This window comes from Thermobia domestica, chromosome 15 (assembly GCF_964235325.1).
Source record: "Thermobia domestica chromosome 15, izTheDome1.hap1.1, whole genome shotgun sequence".
NCBI classification, from domain to species: Eukaryota; Metazoa; Arthropoda; class Insecta; order Zygentoma; family Lepismatidae; genus Thermobia; species Thermobia domestica.
In genome coordinates this window covers 175,359,839-175,371,459 of record NC_137468.1, presented here as the reverse complement: position 1 = coordinate 175,371,459, position 11,621 = coordinate 175,359,839, and positions in this window count along the sequence as shown.

The following is an 11,621-nucleotide window of genomic DNA, read 5'->3' as shown; positions in this document are numbered from 1 at the left end:
TGGATACAAATGGATGCGTTTTAATTAAAATAGGTTTGGGATCACTACCAAATGGGTCAAAATAAACTGTCCAGTCTGCTTGGATAAGATATTGAATTTTGCATATAGTAATATCATGTACACTATTGCCTTCTAAGGTGATTCTAGTGGCTGTTCCATTATTCAATGTATGATATGATGATTCTAATAAAATACTGTTTAGCATGTCTCCAGCCTTATTATTATGTATAGCTCCCCAAGCTGAATATTGAGTATTACAATCGCCCATAATGTAATCTATATCATTTTCCAAGATTAGTTGAGACCAAGACCGGCGATCAGGTACAGTAGATGGCGGAATATAAATATTTACAAATTTGATGCAATTTATTTCAAAACCATATGGTCTGTGAAATTGATTAATATTGAAATTTAATGGTTTGAAATTTATATTATTTTTAATACAGGTGGCTAATCCTCCGTAATCATCCTCTCTTTGGTGTTCTATAATATTATAGTTATTTAATTTTAGTGAAAATTTAATTTTCCCCCATGTTTCCTGTAGTACGATAACATCTGGTAGTAAAAAAGTGTTCATTAAATGTAATATGGCATACTTTTTTGTATAATAACTTTGACAGTTCCATTGCAATATCCTTAAACTATACTTTATATCCATCATCAATAAAACGTATATAAGAAGGAGGGGAAAAAAGATGATTTCTCTATTGGTGGATAACTTGTAGGAAGTAAATATAGTGTAAAATTGTTTGGAAATTTTCTCGATGTATTCGGATGTAACATTACAATTTAAAGAAATTAATATGCTACCAAGTACTTGTTTGATTGCAGACATAGTTTTAGTTACTAAAATTATCAATAATATTTTTACCTATTTCAGAATTATTATTTGAATTGCTATCACTGAAAATTGCTGTATTCTTTTGCTGTAAAGGTTGTTCTACACATATCATGCTTTCTTGTTTGTTATTGCTATATCCTTTTTTTAATTTCCTGATTGAATACAGATTTATTATTTAAAGAGACTTTATTATAATTAAAGCCTTTACTATTTTGTTCATGCAAGTTTATCCTGTTTGTGGACCCAACATTTGATTGTTGAAAGCTAGTGCTAGGAAAATTGAATTCAAATCCATTATTGTTTGTATTACGAACACTATCATTTAGGTTAGAGTGAAAAGTATCTGTATTTCTTCTTCTTTTCCAAGCCGGAGATTCTTGTTCTAATTGAGTCATCTTCTTTCTATTAATTGTAACGTTAATATTATCATTTGATTTAAAAGTATGCAAAGTAGTGCTTATTTGGCTTTGCAATTGAGTGAGCGTATTTTCTGCTGCTTTTGATATACTATTGAGAACTTCCCATTTGTTATTTTGAGAATGTAATTACCCACTTGCATGTTTGCTTCATTAAAGGATAAATGTTCTCTAGCCATAACTGACATTATTTTTCTTTGCCTAGCTCTTTCTGGACAGTCTTTATAATCTGCTTCGTGACCCATACCACAATTAAAGCATTTAATATTGTTAGTGCATTGCGTATTATTATGTGACAAAGCACACTTTTTGCATGTTGAAGTTTTTGCTTTGCAAGTACGCTCTGTATGTCCGTATCGTAAGCATATATTACATTGCCTTATTGCAGGTACGCATGTTTCAACCGGAAGTCTTAGATAAAAAAAAAATCTTTATGTAAATTGGAAGTTGCTGTCCATTGAAAATTACAATAATAGTATAAATATGTGTTTTTTTCCTTCTTGTATACGATAAATCCTTTTTATTGACACAATGGGAATTTCACTATCTATTTCTTGTAGGAGTTCCTCTACAGGTACTTCTGGATCAACATTTTTTATTACCCCTGTCGTGTTAACAGCATAATCTGGAATGAATGCTATCCAATTTTGGCTTTTTAGAATTGGATGCGTTATTAAAGCATTAGCTGCTTTACTGGTATCAAAGTATATTTTTATTAGGTTCTTACCAATTGTTTTGAAGTTGCCTGCCAAATACCTGCAATGTCTGCTAAATATAATTTTCTGCTTACTGACATTGGGTGTTTTGAGCCGAGCTCTTCTTTGTTAGATTTAAGGAATATGGAGCTATGTGTTTCTCGCTATAACGGTTTTCCAGTGATGGGTTTGAATCCTTGATTTCTATTATGTTGGGTAATTTAACTAACTTATTTTCTGTGAGTCTGTCATTTTCTACCGTTACATTATTTGAATGTGTTTGATTATTTGAATCTGATGTATTTCCATATCCGATACTTCATTAGTCTCATTTTCGACCTGTGTACTGCATAGATCTGATGATTCTTTATTGAACAGAATACTTTCCGCCATTTTGTTGTTGAAAAATTGTATAATTAGCTTAAAAAGAACATCTAACCTGAATTCACACAGTTATTAAACCACCTTAACACTAAAATCCTAACCACTAATACTATTTACACTAATTACATAAGGTTCATGCATAAAAAATCTTTGATCTCACCCAATCTGCCACTCAACCGACTTTTATAGTTTCTTATTCGTTAGACCTATGAACAGTTTTGACATCACACTATAAAGTGTCACTGTGTCTTCACTTTCACACTTTTGCACTTGACAATAAATAACACTTATTATTTAAAGAGATTTTCAGTATATCACTAATGATATTTATTTCTACAGTGAAACCTGTCAACTTGGCCACCTCTCTAAGTTGGCCACCTGCTTATCTTGGCTTAGTTAGTCTTGAACCTGCATTTTCCCATAAGACATTCGTTACTTACTACTCTATAAGTTGCCCACCTGTCTATCTTGGAAGTTGGCCACACTGAAGCAATGTTTACCCTATGATGATAATGATAAATTTACCTGCGTATCTTGGCCACGAAAAATACAGTTTTGTTATTTTTTCTTAACTCTTTCGAATTCCCATATGAGAGGCAGATGTTCTGTATTTGTAACTGGACATAAAGAAGCATAGATTCGCACGATTTGTTCTTGGAGGTCAATGGCCAGAACACTACCCTCATAAAAGGGTGGTGAATTAAGATGTGAATAAGAAAAAGCACGTACAGGAATTCAGGAAATGGTTGTACGTATTTGTTTACCCTGTCTGTTTTGGTAAAACCATAGCTATATTGGCTCCTCTCATCAGTGGGAAGCTTTAGTAATTCCGAAAAATTCTCAAGGTTAAAGCTCAATTGTCATTTATTGGCACCAGACTGCATGTCAAAAGGTAGCGGAGGTTTTGAGATATGAATTCCCTCAAGATTTTCTCAAAACTTCTTTTTTCCTCCGAGGGGAAACACTTCTAGCTTATTAACAAGAGGTAGTTAACTACAATATTAGAATGTGCATATCTGCCAAAAAGAATAAAGCAAATATGTCTTGAATGAACCGCCATTCAGTAACAATTGAAAAGAAGTCATACAAATTGCATATGAATTTCTTAATTTATAACTTAGCTTTTCTTGTTTTCAATCTGAATAATTCAGTGTGCTATAATATCAATTTCAATAAACTGCGTACATACACTTCTATTTCATGGTTGTTTGTGTTATTGTGTTTTCAATCCGAATAATCTAATGTACCAGACTAGTTTTCAGGAAAAAAAAGGTATGCATATATATTAAACATACTATTAGGAGCGCCGATCCTGGTGGGACCGAGGGGGCCCGGGACCCCAAAGCTCATGTGGCCCCTATTTTATTTATGCGTATACAATATTTGGTATAATTTGAGTGCAATTTGTCTTAAAATCTTCATATATATACCTTCTGCATCTGAATGCCCCCCCCTCAAATTTACAGAGAAATCGGCGCTCTTGCATACTATAGTAATATTTTCTAGTACTGTATATTTTTATGATTACTCTATATACATTATTTATAAGTAGCTGTCGTCCCACTGCTTATTAAAATTTTACAATCAAGTAATACTAGAAATCCTATTCTAAAAATACACAAATCACACTTATTTTCGGTAAGTTGGCCACCTGTCTAAGTTGACCACTTTTCGATGGAACCGATGGTGGCCAACATAGACAGGTTTCACTGTATAATTAAAAGGAGATTTCACTTTTAATTTATATGTTTTTATCATTACAAACTGTAGCATTTTCTTTGCCCGCCATCTTCAACCTTGTCCTTGTCTTCCATCTTTTAAGTTCTTCTGAGAGTCTATCTAATCGAACCGGTTTATCAATCGCCATTTGTAGTCCATATGATTACATGGAGCTAGATGGAATTCGGAATGCTCCATTACAATGATATCAATTTTCAAGTTGAGGTGGCCTTCCCTCGTTTCCTCCACACGAAGCTCCTCATAAGAAAGAGTAATCAAACGCTTGCTGTAGCTTGTTATTTTTAACGCTGATTCTTCTTTTCCTCGTTTCTTTTAGTTTCATCCTTAATTTTTTCATTTCTGGTTCCGAAGGGGGGGGGGGGGATCCGGACTGTTATATTTGATAGATTAGTATGAAATTCTATAGTACTATAGATATTTACTTTTTTATTTTTTTATTTACTATATTTACTATATTTACTATATATACGATATTTACTATATTTAATATATACACAGTCACTAATTTCAGGGGTCACTAAAAGAAGTAGTATTAAGACAATGTCATTTTTACATATGATATACTAATATTGCTAGTTGTAGATTTACATATACAGGATGCGGAAAATGTCCTGAAACGGTCCAATATCTCCCAAAATATACAGATCAGCAGAACAAACAAAAACACGTGTTAAATAGTTTTTGAAAATATTTAACCAAACACCAATGATACCAAACAATGATACCAAACACAAGCCCCTGTCTCCAACTTGTTCAGGAATTATTATTAAGCATTCTGCCTTTCTGCAGGTCCTGGGACAAATTATTATTTTTTTTTTCAATTTTAGATTTGGGCCTGGAACTGTTTCTTCCACGTTTCTCGATCTTCAACTTCCTCTTTTAACTCCCAATATTTTCTTCTATTTTTTTAAAATCATAGATCAACTGTGTTCTACTTCTTCCTATTCCTCGCTTTCCTTCCATCATTCCTTCTATGGCGGTGTGAAGAAGACAATTTCTTCGCAAGATGTGTCCAATCTAATTGGCCTTTGTACGAAAGATGCTGACTAGAAACGTCCTATTCTCTCCTCTCCGTTTTAAAACATCTTTGTTTGTTGCTCTCTTTGTTCATTTTATCTTCTCCATTTTACTCCAACACCACATTTCGATGCTCTCCAAATATTTCTTCTCTAACTTTCGTAATGTCCAAGTCTCTGAATCATACAGTCCAATGTTCCATATAGCACTTGACCAACTTCTTCCTGAGTCCAATATTGAGCCTGCTAGTTAAGAGTGATTTTTTCTTGTTGAATGCTTCTTTAGTTATGGCAATTCTTGACTTGATTTCTTTGGTACAGTAAGCGGCTCTCGTCAAAATACTTCCCAGATACTTGAAATTATCGACCTCTTCAAGTTTTCGTATTCTACTCTGATCCGTAAGGACGTGTTTTCACGGGAAATTCTCATGACTTTCAAATTTTAAATGTTAATTTTCATTCCATACAGTTTTCCAGTGTCAACTATTTTGTCAATCATCTCCTGCAGTCCTGGGGTGGTTAATTTAAAATTATAAATGAGAATCCTCATTTTTTAATTACACATTCGGGTTCTTCAGAAAAAGAGACAGTGATTTGATCCAGAATTGAAACCAGTTCCTCCACGGATGGCGCTTGAATCGATACACAAAAGTGGAAGTGCCAGAACATTGTGAAAATGCTGATTAACAGTCCCGCGCTGACTCTGTGGTCTTACGGTTGTCATACGGGACTGCGGCCTCAGAGGTTTTGAGTTCGATTTCTGCTCAGAGTAACATTTTTATGTGTATTTTCTGTACCCAAATAATGAATTCATACATTTTAACTTCGATAAAAATAATGTATTTGTCCATAATTTATTATGTTGCGAGAAAATACAAACTGCGACAAAAAGGTTTGTGTCTGTTGTAAATAACCCTAATAACCCTATTACTAAGAACCACTTCATAAAGCTAGTTTGCAAAACAATTATCGAAATTAGTTTTGTATGTAACTTGAAAAAGGTACTAATTGAAGTCAAATTTATGGACGTATTATTTGGGAAAATAACAAAAGAAAATATAGGTTGCTTTTGGTGGAGATTGAACTCAGAATCTCTGACTATGCATGTCCCGTGGGCTAACCCTAGGGCCACAGAGCAGAGACTGAAACTTCGCGTTTTCATTCATGTTTGGTACCCCCTTTTTAATATGTTGATTCAAGCGCCTTCCGTGAAGTTACTGTTTTCAATTCTTGGTCAAATTACTGTCCCCTTTTCTCTGTGCGATCCAAACGTGCAATAAAAAATAGGGGTTCCCATTTAAAATTTTAAAATAAACCCCCGTACCCCGAAAGGGGCTATACGAGGTTGTGTTTGGTATCATTGTATAGCTTTCTCAAAACTATTTAACACGAGTTTTTGTTTGTTTTACTGATCTGTATATTTCGCGAGATATTGGATCGTTCCTGGACTTTTTCCCTACCCTATATAAATGTTATGTTGAAATATAGCTTGTATATGTTTAGCCTATTAATTTTCACGCACTATTTAAGCGCAAAATTTTGATTGCCATCCATTCTGACTGCAAAACCTCTATTAAAATTTTGAAATAAAAGTAAAATATTTTTTCTTTTACTTGACGTCCCAGGATTTGTTCTTAGGAGATGGATGATTAATGAAAGGGGGTGACTATGAAATTAAATTCTGTGTTCTCTTCTACCGGGTATCGGGCTTGAGACTATGTATACTATTAGACCAGCAGGAAGAGCCCAATATACACAGTCCTGGGTGCAAGTTAGTTGTAAACCTGTTGCCCCGTAAACCTGTTGTTCCTGGGATTGGGCCTTGTACCACCTAAGGCCGACCCTGTTTATCATCATTTCAGTATGAATTAACTAGGAAGTCTTCAGTTACCAAACAGTTACCGAAGAATTATTTTAAGGTACGAAACCATACGATAGGACGTGATTAGCTTGGATTGGATTTGAGTTTAGCATCTCATTTAGCAGCAAGACTATATGAGAGGTGCACCTACAGCTTAACATAGGAACCGAATGGTATCTGATAGCACATGAGCTCTTACCGAGAATTGAACTCGGGTCTCTCATGCTAAAGGCGTGTAAGCTAACCACTTAGCCACAAGGGAGCCCAGGGGTTTAGCTTGGAATTTAGTGAAGAATTAGAACAATTAAGTGATTACAATATGGCTTTGATGATAGAGAAAGGCATAAGAGGTGGAATTAGCCAATATTCAAATCAATATGTAAAGGCAAATAATCAATATACGGAAGATAATAAAGAAAATACTTAAGATTCTTATTTAATATATTTAGAAGCAAACAACCTACATGGATGGGCAATGAGTTAATATCTGCAATATAATGGATTTAAATGGCAAAATGAGGAGGAAATAAAAGCAATAGACTTCACAAATATTCTTGTCAATTCTGATACTGGTTATATATAAGAAGTAGATCTTCAATGTCCAAGAGAATTACATAATAATAATAATAATAATAATAATAATAATAATAATAATAATAATAATAATAATAATAATAACCACTCATTACTCATCAAAATATGTTTCCACCTGACTCAAAACAATCTAAGCTATTAACAATTCTATATGATAAAGAAAAATATGTGATTCACTATCGAAACTTAAAACAACATCTGTCACTTGGGTTAAAGAAAATACATCGAATAATAGAGTTTAATATAAAATTGGTTAAAGAATCATATCGACCCAAACAAGCAGATGAAAAAAAGCAATAAATGATTATGCGAAAGATTTTAACTTGATAAACAACTCAGTTTGGAAATAGAATATTAAGAAAAGAGTTTACAGAAAATATTTGGAAAAGACAACATTAAACTGGTAGGCAATGAAAAGAAATATGACAAGCTTGTACGGAGAACTTAGTAACTGTAATACGAATAGAAATAAAGGATTAAAGTATGTGTTGTCGATCTATTTCTGTCTGTCAACAAACCCTTATTCGAACTAACTAACTCTATGGCCTATAGAACCCGTATTCAATGTCACGTTCACAAGAACTCTTCATTGACTTATGTCCTTAGCCAACTAGATGCACTCTGTACTTAAGTATGCCGTAATTTTGTCCAGTGAGATTTCATCCAGACAAGATTGTGTCTCCAAAAATTCAAACTTAGGTGTTAAATTTAGCGACATAAGCAATACACAGATACCGTTGTCAAATTGTGCACACATTCTTTCATGGATTCTGTGTAGTACTCAGTTACTCTACCTACTTTATCATATTTTTATTAACTAACATTAGTAATGCCAATCGTTAACTACAAACCACTAGGAAATAAATTCACCCTATTTTTTCTTTGCCTCCTTTTGCAGGGAGAGCTATTTTCCTCCACCCACCTCACCAGTACAACCTACCAGTTCCCTCCCTCCCTTCCCTACCAGCTTTCCACCCTTAATACCCACCGGCTTTATCAGGTGGCTGAAAGAATACATAGATAGAGGGAAAGACATAGGAGAAGGCTGGCTTCAGAGCGGGTATAAGAACACATAGGGTATCAGGTCGGGATCAACATTTAGGATTCAGGCGTCCGGACAGGTATCAAGAACCCCAGCGTCAGGTCAGACAGAAGCACAGACTCCCAACCAGACAGGCAAATAATATGCCGTGATAAGACTTCTACTTCTTTCTTCTTCGTCGAAAGAACTGAAAAAGAAATACTAATTGTTTGTTGATGCGTTCGTGAGAGAAGTCGCACCGGGAACAATTAAGTTTTTTCGCTTGAAAGTAAAAAGAAGAAAACTTTGTTAATTAACTAATTGTTGTATCCAACAATTAATACATTAGATAATATTTATTTTTTTCAGTTTCAAGCGATAAAACTTTAATTTTTAGCAGTATGACTTCCCTCACGAGTCACCTCTGTGTGTGAATGTTTGCGTGCTATCTGTAGACATAAAAGGTACTACACGTGATGCTTATCAACGAAAGCACACTGGAAGAATAAAGGATTTAGCTTTCGAGATTCAAGGTCTCGTCATCAGAATGTATCCAAGACTGAAGAAAAGGAAGAATACTAGACAAAAGTGTCACTGTCACCATATTGAATCTTGTGTCAGAAGGTTAATTGAAAGGACCTGTGGCGAGGTCAAAGTCTTGAGTAGATATTCAAAAAAAGAGAAAACATTAAAGGAACGGCACACAAAATATCACTAGACAACCATGAGATACAACAAGTGAAATATGAAATACAGCAGAAGGAAAAAAAATTCGGGTGAAAAGAAACTGGAGACAGTGTGGTCGGTGATTATGATGATGATGATTGTGGTGATGGTGGTGATTGTGGGGAGGAGTTATGATTTATTTATTTACTTAACTTTTTATTTATATTTCTTGCCTACTATAACTTCTCTACTTAAGTAATTTATTTCTTTATTTAATTTATTTATTTATATTTTTTGTTAATTTGGTTTACCACACTGTCTCTTCATCCTGTCCTTTCACCACCCATTCATCCTAATTCTTTCTCTTTCTCTAATATTTTACATTACAGATGTAGTATCCATTGGGTTCTTTCGAGTAATTGTGTGTGTGGGACGTGACCACTATTAAACTCTTTCTCATCTTTGATACTAGCCAAACTTTGACTTGACAGCACATTCTCCCATCACAACATTCTAGCGAAATATGCAATATGGCCAACAGTTATACTTTTTTCTTCATTTCTTTAGTCTTTTCTATATTCTGATAGAGAGAAGTCCCGATTAAAGTTAAGGAAAAGGAAAGAAATAATATTGAACAAGTGTAAATTGAGAAACGAGTAATTGTTATCATAATGTGTGAAAGAAATAGTATTGAAACAAATGTAAAATGAAGAACTAATGATTGTTACAATAGAGAGAGAGAGATTATGAAGAATTAGAAACTGTTGGATAGAGAGAAAGGAGAACGAAGACACATTCAACACATATTGAAGAAAGTAGAACAATTATTTGAAGAAGAATCTGAAAGCAGAAGAATTTCCCGAAGAAGATAAGTCATTGTGTAGAAGTCTGTAAATGCTACGATACTTACCCATCTGGATCGCAGCGCGTGGTCCCTCGCTGCATTTGTGTCTGTGGTGATGAGAAATGTAGGCGTTTGTCTCCAATCCAGCGGCGAAAACAATCACAGGCATTAATGAATCTTCAGCTCCTTTGAACCAATTCCAAATCATAAACAGCGTCCATCAACTCAGCTTCTTTACGAAAACCAAACAGTTAGTGCAGTGGCATTGCATTCATAGAACACTCAGCTAACAGAATTTTTCAACCAGATTACATGGGAGAGACGTTGCATTAGTGGCTTATTCTTCTACCAACTCCCTTTCCAATTTTCACAGCTAAGTTGGTTGATCGAACTCATCAAAAATCTGTAACCAGCGATTAAGTGAGAATCACGAGACATTTAGATGCTTTGTTGTAGCTATTGATTCTTTTGCAATTTTATTTCGGCTCTCAGAAACAACAGAGAAGGCCATTTTGTATAAGATTTAGTATAGTTGGTGGGTTAATATGTGGTCCTTGGAAATTCTAAATCACTTGCATATGGCGATATCTGTGAGTCGATTTCACTCAACAATTTGTTCATTTTACATCTTTACAACTTATTTTTTTCAACCACAACATAATTGTTCTGATGATATAATAAGAAAAATTCAGATAAGCATATCTTTAATAGCTTTGAGTTTCGACAGAATTTGATAATTTCTGGTTTACCAAAACCAATTATCACTTAGTAATGGAGAACACACATTTCAGCTTTATTTCGTGCACAATAACAGAGTTTCTGTCTAGGAGCCTCCACGTAGATGACAATATGAAATCATTCAGAAACCGTGAATCACTCATAAAGATTCTCTGAGGAAAGCATTCTACATTACTTGTTGAAATATAATTATAATTGCAGCTATTCTGGTCCTGGAAACTCCACACTTTGTTCACACATTGCTATGAGTGTTTGTATGTGCTTCCTCTTCAGTCAGCAGTTGGTCGATTTAACATCTTGATTATTTCATTCCAATCTCAGCACAAACATATCAATTTTAAGTGGAAGGCAAAAGTCTTTAGGTCCTGTTGAAAAAGAGATTTTAAGAAACAGATTGTCAAGAACAGTTTATCATTTAGGTCGTCAAAGAAAGCTACCAGTACCAATAAATTTGTAGAGAGTTAACGATAATTATAGTTACAGGGTGGAACTTTTGAGTTCATCATTGTGGAAATAAACATATAAAATAGAAAGATACCAGAGAACTCGACATAAGAAACGGTGAGAGAAGTAGGGTTCATTGGGTGTTGATGTCTGTAGTAGGAGATAGACTCTCCAGTTATGAAGGATCAATTCCAATAAACAAAGCGTCCGGAAGATATTGTGGAACTCCCTTCTGCATGCCTTCTGATATATTGAAACAACAATTAAAAATTGAGATTATCAAAATTTTCAGTGCACTGTGAATAGAATTATCTGAACATAGACTCAATCCAAGATGGACAAAAATTGAAATTTTTTAGAA